This window comes from Gossypium arboreum, chromosome 6 (genome assembly GCF_025698485.1).
Source record: "Gossypium arboreum isolate Shixiya-1 chromosome 6, ASM2569848v2, whole genome shotgun sequence".
NCBI lineage: Eukaryota > Viridiplantae > Streptophyta > Magnoliopsida > Malvales > Malvaceae > Gossypium > Gossypium arboreum.
In genome coordinates, this window is record NC_069075.1 from 123,227,118 (window position 1) to 123,252,791 (window position 25,674).

Consider the following 25,674-nt stretch of genomic DNA (forward strand, 5'->3'; position numbering starts at 1 on the left):
AGATATTGTTTCAACACTAAACGATTAGCTAAAGACTTAGTCACATAAAAAGTTTCTAACCTTTTCCACAATGCGGATAAGGTTTTCTCCATCAATACCTCTTACAATACCCTATTCGTGAGGCACAACTATATTGTAGACAGGTCCTTTTCATCAATCTCTTCCCATTCTATCTAATCTAGATTTTCGAGCTTTTTCCCGGTAACAACCTTTTTCAGGCTAATCTTAACTAGAATTTCCATAATCCAAACTTGCCACATATTAAAATTTGTGACACCATCGAACTTCTCAATGTCAAACCTTATTGTTGTCATCTTTGAACGGGTTGATCTATGAAAATTGAACTAGCTTTGATACCACTTGTTGGGAATCAATTTGATTAAGCAACGAATAAGTAAAAAATAACGGAAGAAATTAAGAAATTGAACACACCAATTTAATGTGGAAAAACCCTCCAAAAAGGATAAAAAACCATAGGTGTATTTTACTATAATGACAAAAAAACGAAGAGTACAAAAGATGGAGATAAAAACTAAACTCTAAAACCCGAAAACAAAGAACCCTCAGAACGTAAACACAAAATTCTCCAAAAGTGTTATGAATTTTAATCTTTTAATTGGTGTATTTTCTAAGGTTGTAAAAGAGCCTATTTATAAGCTAAATTCGTAGGTCAAATAATAATAACATAATCTATACTAATCAGAGTTCGACTGAAACAAATAAACAAAGTTTAACTAGGAGATTATATTTCAAATTTGACTGAAATACGTGGCACACTCAACATGTATTTTTTAATGATTGTTGTTTGGGTTGCTATGTTTAAAAATTTACACTATCTTTAGATAAAAAGTAGTAATGGAAAAAGAAAGTAAAAGAGTGGAAAGCTAAAGAAAGTAGATGAATATATATGATTTGTATAGTTAAAATTAGGTTAAATTTTGTCATTAGTCCCTGTACTTTGCAAAAGTTATGGATTTGATCCTTGTACTTTTATTTGGTCTTTTTTAGTCCTTGTACTCTCCAAATTTTAAAATTTCAATCCTCAGCAAACAGTAAATGTTAAATTAGTTAAGTTCTAATATTTCTAAAATCTGATGTTCAAACATATTATCATATGTGTAATGTCATGTCAACATATTATTTTTACATATTATCCACTACAAATCCAAGTAATGGATTAATGACTACCATTTGTGTTAACATTGAAATTTCAAAATTCAAAAGGCATAGATCAAATTGGAGAAAATGGACTAAATCCATAACTGTACACATAGTACAAGACTAGTAATTAAAATTAACCAAATAGATTTAACTGCTATTATTTGGTGAGGAGATTTTAAAAAGTGTAAGGAATAAAAGTGACTTTGAAAAGTACATGGATTAAATTGATCAATAAAATCATAGGGACTAAATTTATAATTTTCTCAAAGTTTAAGTACTAATAACAAATTTTAACCTTAAAATTAATGAAAGAAATAAGAGTCAAGTGATTTTTTAACATAGATTTAAGTAACTTTAACAATTTTGTTTGGATGAACGGTGGAAAGGAAAGATAAGGAAAGGTTAATTCAATGAGTTTTTACAATTATAACATTATTTATAAAAATAAATAGATGACAAAAAAGATATTCTACATAATTTTGTTTGATTTTGTTTTACTTTCCTTTCCCTGGTTTTTTCCCTAAATTGAAGTAAATAAAAAATTGGGTAAACTACAAAAAAAATAGTAACTTATGTATGATTTAAATTACGTTTTGGCCATTAAACTTTAAATTCTTACGAAATAATCACTAACGTTATCAATTTGTAATATTTTAATCATTGTACCATGATTCAATGTTAACAGTATTAACATGATACAAATTGTGTCGTTAACGGCTGACATGTTATTCATGTAATTTCTATTTAATATTTGAAAATAATATATACATATAATAATTTTTTCTCTTTCCAATGCATGTGAGGCCTACCCACTTTCTTCCTTTTCTGTTCCCTTTCCTGTTTTTTCTCTTTCCATTTCACTTTCTCTTTCATTTTTTTCTCCATGTTCTCTCCAAAACTCAATTGCTCTACCAATTATGTAAAACTAAAAGCCAAACCTATTAAAGGAGAAAAATTGAAACAGAAAGAATCAAGGAAAAAGAAGAAAATAGAGAGAAAATGGATTGAAAAATCAGAGAGAAGAAAGAAGAAAACTATGTTATATTTTTTAACTGCCTTCTTCTTTCCTGATTGGTCATTAAAAAGGTGAGTAACGGTTTCAGAATGACAACTTGGTAGGTGACAGTAATGTTGCCTAATCTGTGTCGTTTCATTAAACAATTATTTAACTTAAACGAACCGTTTTGGACACGACCGTAACTCCCTCCCCAGAACGCACCATTTTCATTAAAATACTAAGACTCAAAACTAAACATTTTTACATTGAGTCAAATAATAGAAATTTAAATAGTTGGTTGTTGTTAACTATTGTTGCTGATTATTCCATATCAAGTACTCTCCACTGGAACATAATCCTTGTCCTCAAGGATCAAACAATAGATACTTTTGCTGAAAATCAATTAGATTCTCTTAAGTCGAATCCTATTGGAAAGTATTGGCCCATTCCACCAACACTTCTGTAGCTGCTTGGTTTCCCTTTTTCACCATTATTTTTTCAAGTACCCTAACCGGTGCCTTAACAAGGGTGCCATCTAAATCTATAGAAGGCAATGTAAAAAAGCTAGGTGTTTGTGCCAATGTGTTTCTTGAGCTAAGACACATGGAAGGTAGGATGAATGCGAGCGTTTGCAGGAAAAGTCAACTTGTAAGCTACCTAACTGATCTTAGCTTCCACTGGATAGGGACCAAAATACCACGGTGATAGTTTTTGATTTCCCCTTTTTCTCACAGAATGCTGCCTATAGGGTTGGAGCTTCAAGTAGACTAAATCCCCTACTTAGAATTCCCTATTAGATCTCTTGTTCTCAGCCATCTGCTTCATTCTTTTATGTGACCTTTTTAAATGGAACCTCAACATTTGTTGAGTTACTTCCCTTTGTTGTAGACTACGATCCACAATGGCGACCTGAGAAGATCTACTTAAATAGAGCATGTGGTGAGGAGGTTCTTAACCATACAATGTTTTACATGGAGTGGTCTATATGGTTGAATAGTAAGTTGTAGTATACCACCATTTAACTAGTGGCAACCATAGAACCCAATTAGAAGGCTTCTCTCCTGGCATACACATCAAATACCCCTCCAAACACCTATTTAAAACTTTAGTCTGACCATCTATTTGGAGGTGATAGGCAACGAAAAAATGGAGCTTAGTGCCAAATTTCTTGAATAGTGAATGCCAGGATGTGTTAGTGAAAACTTTATCCCTGTCAGAAACAATGCACTCAAGGACACTGTACAACTTATAGATATGATTCAAGTAGTTTAGGGCTACTGTGAGAGTAGTAAAAGGATGTGATAAGGCTAAATAATAACCATACTTTGTTAGCCTGTCAATCACCACTGGTATGTTATTTTTTTCTTTTGGATAGGGGCAGCTCTTTAACAAAATCCATGCTAATGGTTTCCTAAGTACGCTTAGGAATAGGGAGAAGTTGTAGCAAACTTGAAGATGTTGAAGTATCATGTTTGCATATTTGACATATATCACACTCTCTTACCCACTACTACATATCCTTAGATATTCCTTTCAAGTAAAGCAATATTGAAAACCACTTCCTTGTGGCATGAATTCTTGAATGCCCCCTAAAGCCCCTCTATAGAAATATTCAAAGTGAGTCCTCCTGAGGCTGAGGTTGTACCCCACCACCACTTTTCCTTTCCTTTTCAAAATCTTGCCATCCTAAGAATACTTTGGATGTAGTTGAGGCTGCTGCTAAAGGTCATGGAAGATTTGTTGCAATGTGGTGTTAATAATGTAGAAGTCTACAATTTGGCCTGATACCTTAAACTAAAAAATACTTCCCAGGCATTAAAGGAGCTGGCCATCATGGGAATGAAGCTTCCTAGACAAAGCATCAACCACCGTATTCTGAGCTCCCTTCCTATAGGTGATGGTGTAGTTATATCCCAATATTTTTGCTACCATTTCTATTGATATGGTGTGATGGCCTAGCTAACAGAAAGGAATCTTAAACTTTGGTGGTCTGCCCTTATCTGAAAATACCTTCCAACTAGGTAAGGGTTCCATTTTTTTTACAGCTAGCAATATTATTAGTATTTCCTTGTCATAAATAAATGGATAGGGCTCGGTGTCTGACTCCTAAACCCTTACTGAAAAAGGCTATGGGACACTGTTCCTGCTATAAAACTGCTCCCAATCCTTGACCACAAACATCCATGTCTACACAAAACTCTTGAAAGTCTGGAAGGGTCAAAACCAGTGCTTAGCAAACTATTTGCTTGAGTTTTTCAAAGGCTACCTAGGTGGTGTCAAACCATTTCCAACGCACATCCTTCCTTAAGAGAGTGGTTAAGGGCTTATCCAAAACTCCACAATTCCTTATGAATCTTTTATAGTATCCTGATAGACCTAGAAATCCTCTATAGTCTTTGACTAACTGAGGTGTTGGCCAATTGAGCACTTATTCAACCTTTTCTGGATCCATGGAAACTGACCCCCTAGAGATAATGTGACCATAGTTTTCCACCTGAGTAGTGCCAAAGTTGCACTTGCCCTTCCTAGAAAATAATTGGTGTTGTCTCAAAAGATGCAATACCTTCCTTAAATGAGTCATATGGTCTGACCAACCAGTGGAGTAGACCAGTATATGATCAAAAAATACTAACACTGACCTCCTCAACAATTACTTGAAAACCCCATTCATCAAAGACTAAAAGTTTGATGGAGAATTAGTCAGGCCAAATGGCATGACTAGGAACTCATAATAACCCTCATGAGTCCTAAATGTTGTATTATGAATGCCCCTTTCCCACATTCTAATCTAATGATAAACATACCTCAGATCAAACTTTGAGAAATAAGTGGCTTGCCCTAACTCATCAAGGAGTTCTTCTATGATAGGTATTGGACACTTATCTATGATAGAGTTGGTTAAGCTGTCTATAGTCCACACATAACCTCCAACTACCATTGTAACATGCCTAACCCGTAACCGTCATTGAATTAGGGTTACAAGGCATTACCAGACAGACAGAACATTTCAGACCAATTCAGAATCACAGATATCATATAACATTAATACATAGGCAATCATCTACAATCCATATCTTATGAAGGTCTACGAGACCTAAAACATATTTTTAAGGATAGTCGGGACTAAACCGAACATATTCATAAATTTCAGAACTCAGAAAATTTTTCAATTCTGTTGATGTCACACGCCAGTGTGACCAGGGCCATGCCAAAACAATGTATACATACTGACTTTCACCCACGGCCAACAGACACGCTTGTGTGCTATGGCTGTGTGATACTTAGCTAGCTACTGACTTAAGCCCACAGCCATGTGACACGCCTATGTGTCTTAACCGTGTGGTATTAGGAGGTTACTGCTTTGTATACACGGGCACAAGGCACGCCTGTGTGCCCCAACCGTGTGGCACAATGCAAGCTTGGTTTAAGCCAAATTGCCACCCCTTTTTGGGTTATTTCTACAAAAAACATTAAACAATATTCATACCAAAATTTTCAGCCAATTCCATGCTGAAAACATGCTTTACTATAACTAAATCATCATTATTCAATAACTTATTCAAATCCATACCAAAACTAAGCACAAACATATCATTCGCTAGCCAACTCTCATGGTATAACATATATACATATCAAAACTTAAATACATAGATATTCCAGCCTATACATGCCATGCTGAAAATATTTACACTTTCAAAAGTAACAAAATGAGTTTGATAGAGTGGTGACAATCCTCGACAATCCTCGAGTCTTCAGTAGCTACGATAACTGTAAAACAGACAAAAATCACACAGAGTAAGCTACAAAGAGCTTAGTAAGCCAAATACAATGGGTTTAACTATTAAAGCATATAAAGTACAATTCAACAACAAGAATTCATAACCATTTCACAGAATAGTTCATGAGCCTAACCATGCTCATTTGCTTGTATACATGTCATGTTTCATTTCCATGATTTCATACATACTTCGCATTCATTATTTCACAGAAATAGTCTTTCATATTCATAAATTTAGTACTATACAAACGTACCTGTATAAATTATACATTTCATATATTCATTCCCATATCTCGTACTCTATCATCACACGATTCAGAAACGATACAGATACTCATAAACGGGTACAATTCCGGCATCCCGGACGTGGTCTTACATGTAATTCAGTATCGATGCCTCTGTCCCAGACAGGGTCTTACATGAAATCAGATACGATGCCTATGTCCTAGACATGGTCTTACACGTAAATCTCAAATTGAGGCCTGTGTCCCAGACACGGTCTTACACGATATCTCAGATCAATGTCAATTTTCTTTTAGAAACATACAGAGCTTTTCATATACTAGCATAATATCGAAGTTTACTCGAAATTTATTCATCAGGCTCTCAATACAGTTTGTATACGCAGAATTTAGTTAATTTAACACAGAATTGTAATTTGACTTACCTCGTACAAATTTTGGACGGAAATGAGTCGACTATTCAACTATTTTGGACTTCCTTCGATCTAAGTCCGATTTTCTTTGTTCTTGATCTAATACAATTAAAATTCAACCATTCAATCATTCATTTCATTCAAAATAATCCATGAACACATATTTAGGGCACTTTGCATTTTAGCCCTTACATTTTTACACTTTGACAATTTAGTCCATTTTTCACAAAATCACAAATATGCAAAATTTACCAAGACTATAGCTTGGAAAAATATACATAGCTTCCATACAAGCCCAAATAACATATTTAATTCACAATTTAGTCCTTCAAAACCTCATTTTCACAAATTAGCCCAAATAGCTCTATTCCATAAAAAATTTCAAGAACAATGCATGATAATCTCACCTATATCTTTCATAATCCATATAAAAACATTACAAAGCTCATATAATCATCAATGGAACATTTCATAATCTTCAACAGAAACAGAAGTTCAGACATGGGTTTTGAAGAACACAAAGCAACGATCACAGAAACGTAGAAATTATAAAAAACTGAGCAAAATAAACTCACCTAATTAATCATGTAATAGCTGAATATCACAAAGCTTCAATGGTTGTTTCTTTTCTCTATAATCAGTGGAAGATGATGAGAAAATAAACACGCAATGGCCTTTATTTTATTAAATTTGACTTATTACACCAATTACCATATTGCCCTTTAGTTATAAACATTAAAATTCACCTACCATATGTCCATCAATGTCCATTACCCTTATCAATGGCATAATTATCATGTAAGGACCCTTATTTTAAAATCCAAGGCCAATTAACCTCATTAACAATTAGCATGTAACTTTTGCATTTTACGCGATTTAGTCCTTTATCATAATTAAGCACAGAAACAAACAAATCAAATCACAGAAACTTCGCAGATAGAAATTCACATTTCACAAACACAGAAAATAATATTAAAATATTTTTCAGAATCGAATATGTGGTCTCAAAACCACTGTTCCGACTAGGGTCTAAATCAGACTGTTACAATTCTCCCCCCTTAGGGATTTTTATCCCCGAAAATCTTACCATTAAACAGATTCAGATATTGTTGTGTCATTGAATCTTCAGGCTCCCACGTAGCCTCTTCAATACCATGTCAATGCCACATCACTTTGACTAACGAAATTTTCTTATTTCGTAATTCTTTAACCTCACGAGCTAATATACGGATCAGCTTTTCTTCATAAGTCATATCAGGCTGAATTTCAATCTCAGACGGTGAAATTACATGCGAAGGATCAGATCTGTATCGTCGAAGCATCGATACATGAAACACATTATGTATCTTTTCTAACTCAGATGGTAGTCTCAATCTATAAGTAACTGGCCCAACTCGTTCGATGATTTCATACGGTCCGATGAACCTCAGACTCAACTTGCCCTTTTTACCAAATCGGAACAATTTCTTCCACAGAGATACTTTCAGAAATACTTTATCACCAATTTCAAACTCAATGCCTTTTCTTTTCAAATCTGCATATGATTTTTGACGATTAGAAGCTGCTTTCAAACTATCTCGGATCACTTTCACTTTCTGTTCGATTTCTTTTATCAAATCAACTCCGTGAATTTTATTTTCGCCGAGCTCCATCCAATACAAAGGTGTACGGCGTTTGCGACCATATAAAGCTTCGTACGGTGCCATTTTAATGCTCGATTGAAAACTGTTGTTATAAGCGAATTCAATCAAAGGTAGATATTATTCCCACATACCTTCAAACTCAAGAATGCAACATCTCAACATATCCTCGAATATCTGAATAATCCACTCAGATTGACCGTCCGTTTGTAGATGAAAAGTAGTGCTAAAGTGCAATTTAGCACCCAGAGCATCTTGCAACTTCTTCCAAAATCGTGACATGAATCTCGGATCTCTGTCTAACACTATAGACAATGGCACACCATGCAATCTCACCATATCGGAAATGTATAACTCAACTAATTTATCAAGCGAATAATCATATCAAATCGAAATAAAATGAGCTGATTTCGTCAAACGATCAACTACAACCCAAATTGCATCTTTCTTTCTCGGAGACAGGGGCAAACTCGAAACAAAATCCATGGTTACTCGATCCCACTTCCACTCAGAAATCATAATCGATTGTAACAAACCAGATGGCATTTGATGTTCAGCTTTAACTTGCTGACATATCAAACATTTAGAAACAAAATCAGAGATATCTCTTTTCATTCCGGACCACCAATAATACTGTTTCAAATCATTATACATTTTTGTACTACCTAGGTGCAGAGAAAATCTACTACTATGAGCTTCACTCAAAATAATTAACTCCGGATTTCTCAGAACACAAAGTCTATTTTTGAATCTCAAACAATCATCAACATCAACTCGGAATTCAGAATCACACTGAGCTTGTTTTGCTATTAATTCATTATCAGACTTCTGAGCCTCGCAGATCTATTGTATAAACAAGGATTTTGCTTTCAGTTCGGTACAAACCAAGATATCATCAGACAAAACTAAATGAGCATTCATTGTACGCAAAGAAAATAACGATTTTTGACTCAAAGCATCAGCAACAACATTTACGTTTCCCGAGTGATAATCAATAACAAGTTCATAATCTTTTAATAACTCTAACCATATCCTCTGTCGTAGATTCAGATCTTTTTGCATCATTAAATACTTCAGACTTTTATGATTAGAAAACACATGACATTTCTCACCAAACAGATAGTGACGCCAAATCTTCAAGGCAAACATAATAGCAGCTAACTCGAGATCGTGAGTCGGATATTTCTTTTCATGTGGCTTCAACTGTCTCGAAGCATAAGCAACAACTTTTCCTTCTTGCATTAGAACACAACCGAGTCCGTTCAACGAAGCATCACTGTAAACAACGAATTCTTTACCTGATTCAGGTTGCACAAGTACGGGAACTTCAGTTAACAGAGCTTTTAACCTATCAAAACTTTTCTAACATTTCTTAGACCATTCAAATTTCACATCTTTTTAAAGTAACTTCGTCAACAGAGTTGCTATTATAGTGAAATCTTTTACAAATTGTCTGTAGTAAACAACAAGTCCCAGAAAACTGCGAACTTCAAAAACATTTCTCGGAGGCTTTCCATCCAAAATAGCAGAAATTTTGCTCGGATCAATTCGGATACCAAAGGCTGATACAATATGACCCATGAAACCAACTCTCGCAACCAAAACTCACATTTACTGAACTTTGCATACAACTGTTTATCTCGCAAAGTCTGTAATACTATTCTCAGATGTTCAGCATGCTCAGATTCATCACGTGAATAAATAAATATGTCATCAATGAATACAACAACAAATTGATCTAGATACGGTCTGAAAATTCTATTCATTAAATCCATAAAGACAGCAGGTGCGTTTGTTAATCCAAAAGGCATAACTAAAAATTCATAATACCTATACCTCGTTCTGAAAGCAGTTTTCGGAATGTCAGAGTCCTTTACTCGCAACTGACAGTAACCCGATCTCAAATCTATCTTTGAAAACACAGTAGCACCTTTCAACTGATCAAATAAGTAATCAATTCTGGGCAGAGGATATTTTTTCTTTATAGTCACTTTGTTAAGCTGACGGTAATCAATACGCATTCTCATTGTGCCATCTTTCTTTTTCAAAAACAGAACAGGAGCACCCCATGGTGAAAAGCTCGGTCTAGTAAATCCTTGATCGGTCAATTCTTGCAACTGAGATTTTAATTCCTTTAACTCAATTGAAGCCATTCTATATGGAGCTATCGAAATCGGAGTAGTACCAGGTACTAATTCAATGCCAAACTCGACTTCTCGAATTGAAGGCAAATCCGGTAATTCTTCAGGAAACACATCAGAGAATTTACAGACAACAGGCACTGATTCGACTTTCTTATCATTCATTTTTGAGTCTAACACATAAGCTAAATAGGCTTCACAGCCTTTCTTCACATATTTCCGTGCTTTTATTGCAGATATCACAGTTGGTAATCCATTTAGATCACTAGACTCAATTCGAATTATCTCATCATTCTTACACCTTAAATCAATGACTTTTTATTTGCAATTCACAATAGCATCGTGCAAAGTTAACCAATCCATTCCCAGAATTATGTCAAATTTGTCGAAAGGCAGAAGTATTAGATCAGCAGGAAAATAGATATCTCGAATCAATAACGGGCAATTCTTGCAGACTTTATCAAGTAAGACACTTTTGCCTAAAGGGTTCGATACTCTAATTACGAATTTAGTAGACTCTACAAGCAAAGTCTTACTGTGTACTAAATTCATACAGATATAAGAATGCATTGATCTAGGGTCTATCAATGCAATCACAGAAGTATCATAAAGAGTAAAAGTACCAGTAATCACATCTAGAGACGAAGCTTCTTCACGAGCTAAGATAGCATAGGCTTTGGCAGGTGCTCTGGCCTCAGATCTAACAACAGCATCCCTAGTAGCTCTTTGACCACCACTTGCATTTCCCGTATTTTTGGAAGGTCTACCTCTAACTGAAGTGTTGTTCGGTCTCAAATTTTGTACATTCTCTTGCTCAGCAGGTTCAGAACAATCTCTTACAAAATGGTCCAAAGATCCATATCGGAAACAGGCTCAGTCATTCAATCTAGAATTTCTCGGATGTCTTTTACCACAGTGTTTACATTCAGGTTTCTCAGATCGGACATTCTCGACACTAGCAACAGAAGTAGCAGGAGCTCTGAAATTCGAATGCGATATGGCTCGATCTCAGTTCAAATGTCCTACATCAGCATTTGAATGGCTATGATCATCTCAAAATTTTTTTGACACAGATTGAAATGATCTACTCGAAGATCTCTTTCTAACATCTCTAGCTTCAGAATCAGCTTTTCTTTTCTCTTTACTTAATTCTTCAGCTTTACAAGCTCGCTAAACAAGCACTACCATTTCTTTAATCTTCAAAATCCCAACTAATAGATGGATATCTTCGTTTAGTCCATCTTCAAACCTTTTGCACATTATGGCTTCATTTGATACACATTCCTGAGCATACTGACTCAATCTCACAAATTCATGTTCGTATTCAGTAACAGACATACGATCTTGTTTAAACTCGAGAAACTCTTTACGTTTCTGATCGATGAATTTCTGACTAATGTATTTCTTCTGAAATTTAGCTTGAAAGAAATCCCAAGTAACCCATTCACTTGGAACCACAGATATTAAAGTTTTCCACCAATAGTAAGCCCTATCTCTCAGAAGTGAACCGGTACATTTTACACATTCCTCAGGATTCAGAGACATTTCATCAAACACTCTTATTGTATTCTCTAACCAGAATTCGGCTCTTTCAGCATCATCATTCGTTGTAGCTCAAAACTCTTTAGCCCCATACTTTCTAATCTTATCAACTGGTGGTTTACTAAACTGTACCGGATTCGCTCGTGGCATATCAGAAGTTTGATGAGGATTAACCGGGGGTAGAGGTTGTTGTACAGCCGGATTGGTTCTAATGTATTGGGTGAACATTCACTCATCATCTGATAGAATACTTGTTTAGCCTCATTATCACGGCTACTTATAGCTGGTCGAGAATCAGCTTGCACCGTGCCTTGTGCGGGAGCAGGTGCATTACTTTCCACATCATCAGCTACAGCTCTATCGGGATCCATTTGCTATATAAAAGCACATTTCAATGTCAGGATTCACCATACTTTTGCAGTTTCAGATATATGACATGTAAAGCTAGACTCACATACACTATGGTAATCCTAGAAACGACTAAACCATAACTCTGATACCAATAAAAATGTAACACCCTTAACCCGTAACCGTCATCGGATTAGGGTTACGAGGCATTACCAGACAGACAGAACATATAAGACCAATTCAGAATCACATATATCATATAAAATTAATACATAGGCAATCATCTACAATCTATCTCTTATGAAGGTCTACGGGACCTAAAACATATTTTTAAGAACAGTCGGGACTAAACCGAACATATTCATAAATTTCAGAACTCAGAAAATTTTTCAATTATGTTGATGTAACACGCCCGTGTGACCAGGCCGTGCCAAAACAAGGCATAAATACTGACTTTCACCCATGGCCAACAGACACGCCTGTGTGCTATGGCCGTGTGATAATTAGCTAGTTACTAACTTAAGCCCACGGCCATATGACACGCCCATGTGTCTTAACCGTGTGGTCTTAGAAGGCTACTGCTTTGCATACATGGACACAAGGCATGCCCGTATGCCCCGACCATGTGGCACAATGCAAGCTTGGTTTAAGCCAAATTGCCACCTCTTTTTGGGTCATTTCTACAAGCAACATTAAACAACATTCATACCAAAATTTTCAGCCAATTCCATGCTCAAAACATGCTTTACTATAGCTAAATCGTCATCATTCAGTAACTTATTCAAATCTATACCAAAACTAAGCTCAAACATATCATTTGCTAGCCAACTCTTATGGCATAACATATATACATATCAAAACTTAAATACATAGATATTCCAGCCTATACATGCCATACTAAAAATATTTACACTTTCAAAAGTACCAAAATGAGTTCGATAGAGTGGTGACAATCCTCGACTATCCCCGAGCTTTCAGTAGCTACGATAACTGTAAAACAAACAGAAATCACACAGAGTAAGCTACAAAGAACTTAGTAAGCCAAATACAGTTGGTTTAAATATTAAAGTACATAAAGTACAATTCAACAGTAAGAATTCATAACCATTTCACAGAATAGTTCATGAGCCTAACCATGCTCATTTTCTTGTATACACGTCATGTTTCATTTCCATGATTTCATACATACTTCGCATTCATTATTTCACAGAAACAGAATCTTTCATATTCAGAAATTTAGTACTATACAAACGTACCTGTATAGATTATACATTTCATATATTTATTCCCATATCTCGTACTCTATCATCACACGATTCAGAAACGATACAGATACTCATAAACGAGTACAATGCCGGCATCCCGGACGTGGTCTTACATGTAATTTAGTATCGATGCCTCTGTCCCAAACAGGGTCTTACACGAAATTAGATATGATGCCTATGTCCCAGACATGGTCTTACACGTAAATCTCAAATCAAGGCTTGTGTCCAGACATGGTCTTACACGATATCTCAGATCAATGTCAACGTTCTTTTAGAAACATACAGAGCTTTTCAGATACTAGCATAATATCGAAGTTTACTCGAAATTTATTCATCAGGCTCTCAATACAGTTTGTATACGTAAAATTTAGTCAATTTAACACGTAATTGTAATTTGACTTATCTCGTACAAATTTCAGACGGAAACGAGTCGGCTATTCAATTATTTTGGACTTCCCTCGATCTAAGTCCGATTTTCTTTGTTCTTGATCTAATACAATTCAAATTCAACCATTCAATCATCCATTTCATTCAAAATAATCCATGAACACATATTTAGGGCACTTTGCATTTTAGCACTTATATTTTCACACTTTGACAATTTAGTCCATTTTTCACCAAATCACAAATATGCAAAATTCACCAAGACTATAGCGTGGCAGAATATACATAGCTTCCATACAAGCCCAAATAACATATTTAATTCACAATTTAGTCTTTCAAAACCTTATTTTTACAAATTAGCCCAAATAGCTCTATTCCATAAAAAATTCAAGAATAAAGCATGATAATCTCACCTATATCTTTCATGATCCCTATAAAAACATTACAAAGCTCATATAATCATCAATGGAACATTTCATAATCTTCAACAGAAACAGAAGTTCAGACATAGGTTTTGAAGAACACGAAGCAACGATCACAGAAACGTAGAAATTATAAAAAATCGAGCAAAATAAACTCACCTAATTAATCATGTAATAGCCGAATATCACAAAGCTTCAATGGTTGTTTCTTTTCTCTATAATAAGTGGAAGATGATGAGAAAATAAACATGCAATGGCCTTTATTTTGTTAAATTTGACTTATTACACCAATTACCATATTGCCCTTTAGTTATAAACATTAAAAATTCACCTACCATATGTCCATCAATGTCCATTACCCTTATCAATGGCATAATTACCATGTAAGGACCCTTATTTTAAAAGCCAAGGCCAATTAACCCCATTAACAATTAGCATGAAACTTTTGCATTTTACGCGATTTAGTCCTTTATCATAATTAAACACAGAAACAGACAAATCAAATCACAGAAACTTCGCAGATATAAATTCACATATCACAGACACAGAAAATAATATTAAAATATTTTTCAAAATCGATTACATGGTCCTGAAACCACTGTTCCGACTAGGGTCTAAATCAAACTGTTACAACTATCTTTCTTTTACGCCATTACAATTAGTGATGCAAAGGAACTAAAGTTGTCTCTAATGATTTTAGCTTGCAACATTTCCTGGATGAGCTTTTCTATTTCTGTCTTCTAGACAATAGGGTATCTATAGGGTATCTATAGGACCTCACCTTAACCACTTGAGATTCATCCTATAAATACATCATATGATCATACATCCTAATAGGAGGCAACCTTTTAAGTATTTGAAAGACATCCTCAAATTCTTCAAAAAGCATCCGGATATCCTTATGTAAAGACTGGGAAGGTAAGGCCAAAGCTTCTTGGGTATTAAAAGTAAGAAGCATAGGACAGGGACCATGCCCCATTATGCTAAGGCACTTGGACAACTGAAGATCAGATAGAATGTGGAGGCCACCAAGAAGAATACCTTGGAGGATACAAGATTTTCCTAGGTACTCTTATTGCATGGTCAAAGAAGAGAAATTCTAGGTAATCGATCCTAGTGAAAGTAGCCACTAAATACCAAAAACCAAATCACACCCATTGATAGGAAGAGCCATGAAATCAATGATAAACTTGTACCCTTGTGCCTCTCAAGACATAGCTTTGCACAGTCCCTGAGTGGACAACTTAACCCCACTAGTGACTATCACTCTTAGTTGGCAAGATTGTTCTATCAGTATATTCAAGCTTCTCATCAATTTTGTGTCCACAAAATTGTGTATACTTCTAGAATCAACAAGAATAATGATTTCCAACTGGCTAATTCGAGCTAATAGTTTCATGGTATTTTGGCCTCAAGATCTATTGAGGGAATGTAATGATACAACTAGTGCAAAAAACTCAACCTCATAATCCAAGGGTTCTAATTTCTCAGGCCAGTCTTGGAACTCTTCAGATGAATGACTATTAACCTTATTTTCTTGTTCAAATTGGGGCTCTATCACAAACTGGTAAAATTGAGACTTAGTGCATTTATGCCTTGGTGTTTACTTGGAGATACATCAGAAGCACAAACCTTTTTTTTCTCATTTCTTCCATTTCAAACTGAGAGAGTGATTTGGTAGGAGTCTTGTGTCTAGTGGTTGTAGAAGGGTGCCTTTCTGGAACTGTTGGACTTCCAATAGAATTGTATCCCTTAACCTTAAGGCACATAGGCTTGGAATAACCCGTGCTTCCTCCTGCAGAAACACTTCTCTTTGGGGTATTGAACACAATACTTTCCACTTATTGAGCAATCAGATAACCCTCCACTAAAATCTTAGGTTTAAACAATCTTAGATATTGTCTAATTCCTGTTTTAAGATTGCTAATGAAAATACTCAGTGCATAATTCTCAGGTGAATACAATTGGTTAAGAAGACTCACAAATTTATCATAGTAATGATCCACTGTGCCCAGCTACTTAAAGGAAACCAACTCATCTATAGGGTCCAAAAAGGCGTTAAATCCCAACAATTCTTTCAATCCCCAAGCATACACCTCCTAAGTAATTTGGCGTAGACCACCTTACCTTTATGTAAAAAAGTGGTGTCAATTAAAGATTTTACCCTCCAAATGTAGCATTACCACCTTGACCTTGGCATGATCCCCTACATTCTCAGCCTTAAAGAACTGCTCGAGCTTAGACCACCAACCTCTAAAATCTATTCCATTGAATCGAGGGAAGACTAACTTAAGGGCCTTTCCTATTGTGTCTATTGTACTGGCTTGAGAAAGAGTTCCCAAATAGAGGTGAGCATGGGTCGGGCCACCCAGCCCGAAGGCCCGCCTGAAATGTAGGAGGGTTTGGGCAAACATATAGGCCCGAAAAAGGGCTTGGACAAAAAAATAAAACCTGTTTAAAAAACGTGTCAGGCCTCGAGTAAGGCATTTTTGGCCTGGGCCCGGTCCGGCTCGGCCTGAATTCACTAAAGGAAAAAAAGATCTGATTTTTTAAATATTATTTTCTTTTTATTTTCTCCCTATTTTGCTACCATTTTACTATTATGTTGCTACTATTTTGTTGTTATTGTTTGGATATTGTATAAAAATTATTTTATTGTTAATTTTGTTATTATTTTAAAGACATTTGTTAATTTTATTATTATTTTAGAGACATTTGCTTGTTAAGTTGCATCTATCTTAGTGTTATTTAAGTATACATATTTTTTAAAATTTATTTTCAATTTGTTGGGAAATATTTATTTTGATGTTTTTAATATTTTAATGTATTATATATATTTTAAAATTATATAAAAATAATATAAAAATTAATATGGGTGGGCTAAGCCAGGTCCGGGCCTAGCAATCGGGCCTGAATTTTTAGTCAAGCCCAGTCCAAACCCGGCCTGGCCCGGCCCATGCTCACCTCTATTCCCAAATACCCCAAGTCTGTCATTGGCGACATAGCTAAGGTTTCTTTTGTTTGGAACCCTGGTGGAGGTGTAATGCCCCCTAACCTGTCTCTGTCATCGAATTAAGGTTACAGAATATTATAGAACAAATTGAAACAATTAGCATCACATAGAAAAATTAATCAATTTAAAATATTAACATTAAATTCCAATATTCATTCATAGCAAATATACCTTTACGGGCTTAAATTAAGCCTACAGAGCCTTAAAAATAGTTTGGGAACATTCATGGACTAATTTGAAATGAAACAGAAAATTTTAGAAAAATATAAAAATTTTGGAAACATGGGTCACACGGTCGTATGACTAGATCGTGTGACAAAGCCCATATAATAGTCCGGTTTTGACCCTAGTCAAAATAGTGGTTTTGGGACCACAAATTCGAGTCTAAAAAATATTTTAATATTATTTTCTTTGTCTATGATATGTGAATTTACATCTGTGAAAATTTCTATGATTTAATTTGTCTGTTCCTGTGCTTAATTATGAAAAATGATTAAATTGCGTAAAGTGTAAAAGTTGAGTGCTAGATGTTAAAGCACCTAGTTGGCTTGGCTTTTAAAATAAGGGTCTTTGCATGTCAAATATACCATTGATATAGTAAGTGGACAATGTTGGACATGTGTTAGGTGAATGGATAATTTTATAACAAAGGGCAAAATGGGAAAAATAATTATTAAAGTTATAATAATAAAATAAAAACATGAAAGTGGCCATATTATCTCCTTGTTCAGCCAAAAATTAAGAGAAAGAAGAAGCCATTGAAGCTTCAAAGTATTCGGCCATTGCATGAGTGAATAGGTTAGTCCAAATTTCTCGGTTTTTGATAATCTTTACGTTTCTGTGATCGTTCCTTCGTGTTCTTCAAAGCCCATGTCTGAATTTCTGTTTCTGTTAAAGATTTCATAAAATGCAATTGTTGATATCATGAGTTTTGTGATGTTTTTTAATGAATTATAAAGGCTTGGTAGATGGTTCATAAGTTTTGTCTTTGAGTTTTTGATGAAATTGAGCTATTTGGGTTAAATTTTGAAAATGAGGTTTTGAAGGACTAAATTGTGAATTGAAAAAGGACTAAATTGTGAATTGAACATGTTGTATGGGCTTATATAGAAGCCATGAAAATTCGGCTAGCCTTTGTTGCAAATAAATTTTGTATATTGGTGATTTTGTGAAGAATGAACTAAATTGTCAAAGTGTGAAAATGTAAGGGCTAAAAAGCAAAGTGCCCTAAATATGTGTATATGGATTAAATTGAATGAAATAAATGATTTAATGGTTGAATTTGTATTGTATTAGATCAAGAACAAAGAAAATCAGACTTAGATCGAGGAAAATCTAAAATAGTCGAATAGTCGACTCGTTCCGTACGAAATCCGTCTGAGGTAAGTCAAATTAAAATTACGTGTTAATTTGAATAAATTCTGCACATATAAACTGTAATCTGTATTGGATGGCCTTGAGTGCCTGATGATTATCTTTGGAGTGAAGTATGATAATATGATAATATTTGAAAAGCTCTGTATGTTCCTAAGCAAAGTTGACATCTGTCTGAAACATCGTGTAAGGCCGTGTCTGGGACACAGGCCTCGATGGGGATTTACGTATAAGACCATGTCTGGGACATCAGCATCGTATCTAATTTCGTGTAAGACCATGTCTGGAACAGAGGCATCGATATTGTACTACATGTAAGACCACGTCCGGGACGTCGGCATTGTACTTGTTTATGAGCATCTATATCATTTTTGACCCATCTGATGATAGCATATGAAATCTGAAGTTGAGTATATCAAATGTATAACCTATGCAAGTACGTTTGTATCGTACTAAATTTCTGAATATGAAAAATTCTGTCTCTGTGAAATATGTATGGAAATGAAGTATAACATATATGCAAACAAAGAAGCATGATTAAGTTTATGAATTATTCTATGAAATGGTTATGAATCTATATAGTTGAATTGTACTTATATGCTTTAGCATTTAGACCAATTGTATTTGGCTTACTAAGCTCTTTGTAGCTTATTCTGTGTGTTTACTGTTGGTTTTACAGTTATCGTAGCTACTAAAGGCTCGGGGATAGTCGAGGATCGTCACCACACTATCGATCTCATTTTGGTACTTTTGAAAGTGTACATATTTTAAAATATGACATGTATAGGCTAGAAGATCTATGTATATAAGTTTTGATGTGTATATATTATGCCATAGGAGTTGGCTAGCAAATGAAATGTTGTATATAGTTTTGGTATTTGGTTGATGGTGCCAAATGATGTATGGTTGTAGTGTTTTATGAGCTAATATGTTTTTGTTATAATGTAGCATGTTTTAAGCATGGAATTGGTTGGAAATTTTGGTATGAATGTTGTATTATTGCTTGTAGGATTGGACCCAAAAAGGGATGGCAAATTTGGCTTAAACCAAGCTTGGTTGGTGCCACACGGTCAGGGGACACAGGCGTGCCTTGTGGCCGTGTAAGAAAAGCAGTATTCTCCTAAGAACCACACGGTCTTGACACACGAGTGCGTCATATGGCTGTGGGCTAAAGTCAATAGCTATCTAAGTATCACTCGGCCATAGTACATGGGCGTGCCTATTGGCTGTGTGAAAAAGTCAGTATAGGACCTATATTTGGCACGGGTGGTTCACATGGGCGTGTCTAGTGCCCGTGTGTGACACACGGCCTAGTCGCACGGGCATGTGACTTTAATAGTTTGAAAGAATTGGCTGAGTTCTGAAAATTCTAAATGTATTCGTTTTAGTTCCAACCTTTCTTAAATGTATGTTTTAGGTCTCGTAGACTGTATTAATAAATGATTTTTTTATGAATGCCTCTGTATTAATGATATTTAATATATGTTATTCTGTATTGGTCTGAAATGTTCTATCTGTCTGGTAATGCCTCGTAACCCTAATTCGATGTCGGTTACGGGTTAAGGGTGTTACAGCCCATGCCATGTAGCTAACCATGTTTAATTTGAAATATTGGACAGACGGTCATATTCTAGCCCATGGGCCCGCTCGTATGTATATTTGAAGTAAGGTCACACGGTCGTGTCACCAGGCTGTGTAACTCACTGAGACCGTGTGGACCAACTTGCACTTAAAATTAAAATGACATATGGTTGTGTGGGTGACCGTGTGTGGCACACGGTCGTGTCGCAACCTGTGTCCCAGGCCATGTACTTCCAAAATGACCCCTAATGCAAGCCAATTCATCAACTCTTTCTTAAACACCAAGACAAAACTAATTCTGACCATTTTTACCTATTTAAATTGCATCAAACACACCATAGTACACCAATAGCAATCAACTTAAGTGCCTAACCAATGTACCTTCATTGGTACCACAAAATAAACATCCAAACAAACACATTCTCAATATTTACAAAGCATTACCTTAAAGTTGTGCCATTTCCTCCTTTTCATCACAACTATTAACCATATCTCAAGTTAATCACAATAGGCACTTAACAATAACTAAAAGCACTTCAAGTCTCACACATAGCCTACAGATACCAAACATATATATATATATATAATCACAAAGCTTACTCAAACTAGCTTATAAACAACATCATTATAAACAAAATAATTTAAAGGCTCCTAGTACATGCCATTTATAAACCAGCATCAAAATAACCAAAACTCTACCGAGATGAAGGATGGATAGTGTGTATGTGCTCCAACTTGATTCCAACCGATCGAACTTTTCGATGATCTACAGAAAAAGAAAACAAATATCGTAAGCAACTAGTGCTTAGTTAGTTTGTATAAATCATAAACATAAACTTACCAAATAGGCACAATTCATACAATTGATGCTTAATTTCTTTAAAGGCTCATAAACACATCACAAGTCCCACAAGTTAGTAAGCTCAACAATAGAACATATACAAGTAAACACATTTGATATACCATTCATTCAACATTTATTCATTTAACAATTTCACATTTCCATTTTAAGTGTTCATTTCAAAAGTCCCTTTTTACATATCTATTCATGTAAACATTTCATATAACATTTCATATAATTATTTTCATATAACTGTTTCCAAATGTTAACCTTAACACAACATGATTGAACAATTCCCAGTAAGTAACCATTTAAACTTATGCATACTCAGAGTTCATAATTTGTTTACTCCAAAGAAACAGTTCTGTATCAAATAACATTTATTCTTTCGATGAATCTTTGTAAAAGTATTCAATACATAAGACCAGAAACAGATGATGCTCGTATGAGCTAGTCAAATACAGAGTAAGTGTCTCAGGTTACCCGTTCAGGCTAAACCAATGACAACATAGAAAACTAGCTTGACCAAGGCTAGGTATACATGTAAGGTTATCAGTCAAGGCTAAACCTTTAAAATGATAACGAATTACCAATCCAGGATAAATCTGAGTCACATGTATATCTGAGTCTGCAAAAAATGTTGGAGCTCAATCCAAAGCAGGAAATTAGTCAAAAATCTTATGTATGAAATTTTTACTCGATCCATCGAAAATATTTCAAAATTCAGTATATTTCACATAGACCAAATTTCATTTCAGTGGTTTAAAAATATATATATCATTAACAACATTTCATAATGAATTATAATCAAGGATACTGGTATGAACTTACAAAAATACGGTAGCTCGATCCAGAAAAAAAATGTATATCCAAGTTTGCAACAAATGCTAGAGCTCGATCCAAAACAGAAAATCAGTCAGAAATCTCATGTATAGACCAAATTTCATTTCAGTAGTTTAAAAATATATATAATTAACAACATTTAATAGTGAAATATAACAAATGATAACGGTATGAACTTACAAAAATACGGTAGCTATCCACACGCGACGATAACTACTTGACAACTTTTCCTTTTCCCCCGTTTATCAATGTTTTTTAAATCTAAATATAATAATTAAATTCAAATTATCAAATTCAAAAATATTATCAACTCATTTATAAGCATGACCCTTAGGTTTTTATCTTTTTAGAAATTTTCCCTAAACTTTTACATTTCTCTAAATTTAGCCCCTAAACCCGAAACTTCAAATTTAATCAAAATTTCATAAATTCCCAAGCTAATAGAATTTTTTTAAACTAATACAGCCCATATTTATTCAAAATTCACAAGAATTCTATGTAATTATATTATTTTATAAAATTAGTCCTTTAACTAAAAACTAACTAAAATTCTTTTACATAATAGTCCTAAACAACAACCTAGATTATATATCTATCATCTAACACAAGAACAACTAAGATTCATTAATGTAAAAATAAAAAATCTTTAATAGTTTCAAAAAAAGGAGATACGGGTTAACTGGTCCTAGTTGCAACGATCTAAAAAATATAAAAATTACAAGAAACTGTTTAAAATGGTCGAACCTTTAATACTCTCCCATGGCTTTTTCTTTCAATTTTCAGTAGAAGAACCATTTAGAGAAGATGATGTTTATTTTATTTTATTGTACTTTAGTTTAATTTTAATTAATTACAACTTTACCATTTTATCAAGCATGCATTTTAACAAATTAAAAGCCCAAAACCGTCCATCTAAACTTGCTATGGTCTATTTACCATATAAATCCTCCCTCATTTAATAATTAATCCATCTAACCGTTTTAATTCATTAACAATTAAGTTTTACATCTTTTACGATTTAGTTCTTTTTAATTAATTAACTAACCAAAAAATAAAATTTTCGAACCGAACCTTCACATAGCTAAATAGTAACCCCAAAAATATTTACAAGCTCAATTTTCAGAAACAAGATCCTAATACCTCATTTTCCAAAAACACTTGACTTTCAAGACAACCACAAATACTTAACTATATGATCAATTAATGAAATTTATTAAATCAAAATCTCATTAATATTATAGTTGACTCATAAATATTAATTAATGATATTTACAAACTCACTCATCGGATTTATGGTCCTATAACCACTGTTTCTAATACCACTGAAAAATGGACTGTTATAGGAAGACTCCCAAGCTAACCTTTCCCTTGTCTTGAGGTAAGCCAGCAGCACTCATCAATGATTACCCTAGATATTGATCAAAAAGGGATTGTAACTCAGATCTAATTTCTCCTTTGAACTTTGTCATGGTTCTTAAAACAAGAATCCAGTTTGGCATTGATCCATGTTAACTCCACTTGCAGTTGAGACAATTCATGTTGCATCAAGCCTATCTCCTTTTGCAGTCGCATGGTGACTCCATTATTGGCCATGAGGATCATTGAGGCTCTGATACATATGTTAAGGGAGAAAACTCAAAATAGAAAGAAAACTAAGCTATATTTCTTAATTGCCTTCCTCTTTCTTGATTGGGCATTAAAAGGGTGAGTAAAAGCCATGGAATGACACACTGGTAGGTGACAGTAATGTTTCCTGAGTTGCACCGTTTCATTGAATGATCATTTAACTTAAACGAACCATTTTGGACACAACCCTAACTCCCTCCCCACAACGTACCATTTTCATTAAAATACTAAGACTTAAACGTAATGTTTTTACATTGACTCAAATAACAAAAATTTAAACAGTTGGTTGTTGTTAATCATTCTTGTTGATTATTCCATATCAAAACTCAGAATCTGGCAACTCCGGTATTGAGTCACCGCGCCAACCGTCATTTCCAGTGGCTGGCAAAATCTTATTTCACCTCCAAACTTGTTTTCTCATGCTCTTTTAAAATCTATCCTCTGTTTCTTCAAAATCATTATCGATTTTCCTAGATCTAAAACCAAAGTTGCAGCCTAGCTTTCTTCGATCACCCTCCCCAACTATCAGATCAACCCCTTATTTTTTGTATGTTGTTCCTCTACTCTTAAGCTTCACTTTCACCCTTGGGATTTGTAATGGAGCTCTAAAGCTTCACCAAGCTTTTCCTCTCCACTGTCCAGATTTATGGGCTTGGTGTCTCGTTGCTGTTGACATTTTTGTTCTATTTTTTGTGGTTTGGGGATCTTGGTTCATGAGTTGTTAGTAGGTTTAGTAGGTTGAAGATAGGAGCTGGATGTTGAAGATGATAATGGTGAATGTTCTTGGTGAGATGAAGATGGTGATAAAGAATAAGAATAAAAAGGAAAGGAAAATATAAGAAACGTGGAAAAAGAAAAAGAAAAAGGAAGAAGAAAAAAGAAATAAAGTAAAATTAAAAAATTAAAAATGTTAAAATTTTAAAATATTTGTTTAGATTATAGGGCTATGACATAGAATCCATGTCAGCAGTTAATGACACAATTTGTGCCACATTAGACTTTCGTAACCCTTTTAATGTTAGATAACGGCACAGTGACTAAAATATTATTAATTAATAACATTAGTGACTATTTCATAACAATTTAAAGCTTAGTGACCAAAACATAATTTAAACCATATATAAGTGACTATTTTTTTTGTAGTTTATCATAAAACAATTTAACTTCTAAGAAAAATAATAGATATTCAATTTCTCTTACTTTCTTTAACCTAAATTATCCAACAACCCTTTTTCTTATTTTCCTTTCTTTTTCCTCTCCCCATTTTCAAACAAAATATAGGCTTAATGTTTTAACCGCTAATTTCATTAAAAACAACAATTTAATGTTTTTTTGAAAGATTGATGGTTAAATGTGGCTTTTTTTAAAAAAAAGGTTGGGGTCAAATTTAACTAAAAAAAGAATAAAGGCCAATTTGACAAAAAAAATATAAACTTTAAGGGTTAAATTTATCATGATACCAATAATTAAATTAGTGCTTCATAATTTTTGCCTCTTTTAACCTTAAAACTATTAGATCGTGTCAAATTGTTCATTTTCCAACAAAGAATCTTACATGAATTTTCATGTGTATCATAATAAACGAAAAAATAATTAAGAAAAAACATAACAATGACATGATAAAAACATGAAATCCAAGCTCTTTCCTCAACTTTTTTTCTTCGATCTTAAAATCCCTAATTTCTAAATATCCAAAACAAAAACTTAAATCTTTGGTCATCAATCTTAATTTCCTTAAAATTTTTACTCATCAAACCTTCTTCGTTTAATTGCAACATGTCAAAAGGAAAATCTTGTGACTTATTCATGAAATGAGTATGTATGATGGGGAAGCGAGTGAATTGGATTATGCATGGAGTGGTTTAAATCTAAGAAAAAAGCTTTTTAGTTGAAAGAACTTTTGGGTATAGTTAATTTAACAATTATTCATAAAATAAATTACAAATTCGGGGTACGAGGATAATGGAGAAGGTTGTTCGGTTGAAAGTCGGGAATGATGTATATCCATCTCACACAAAACACAAGTAATTTTAGGGAAAAAAATATTACTATAAATATCACAA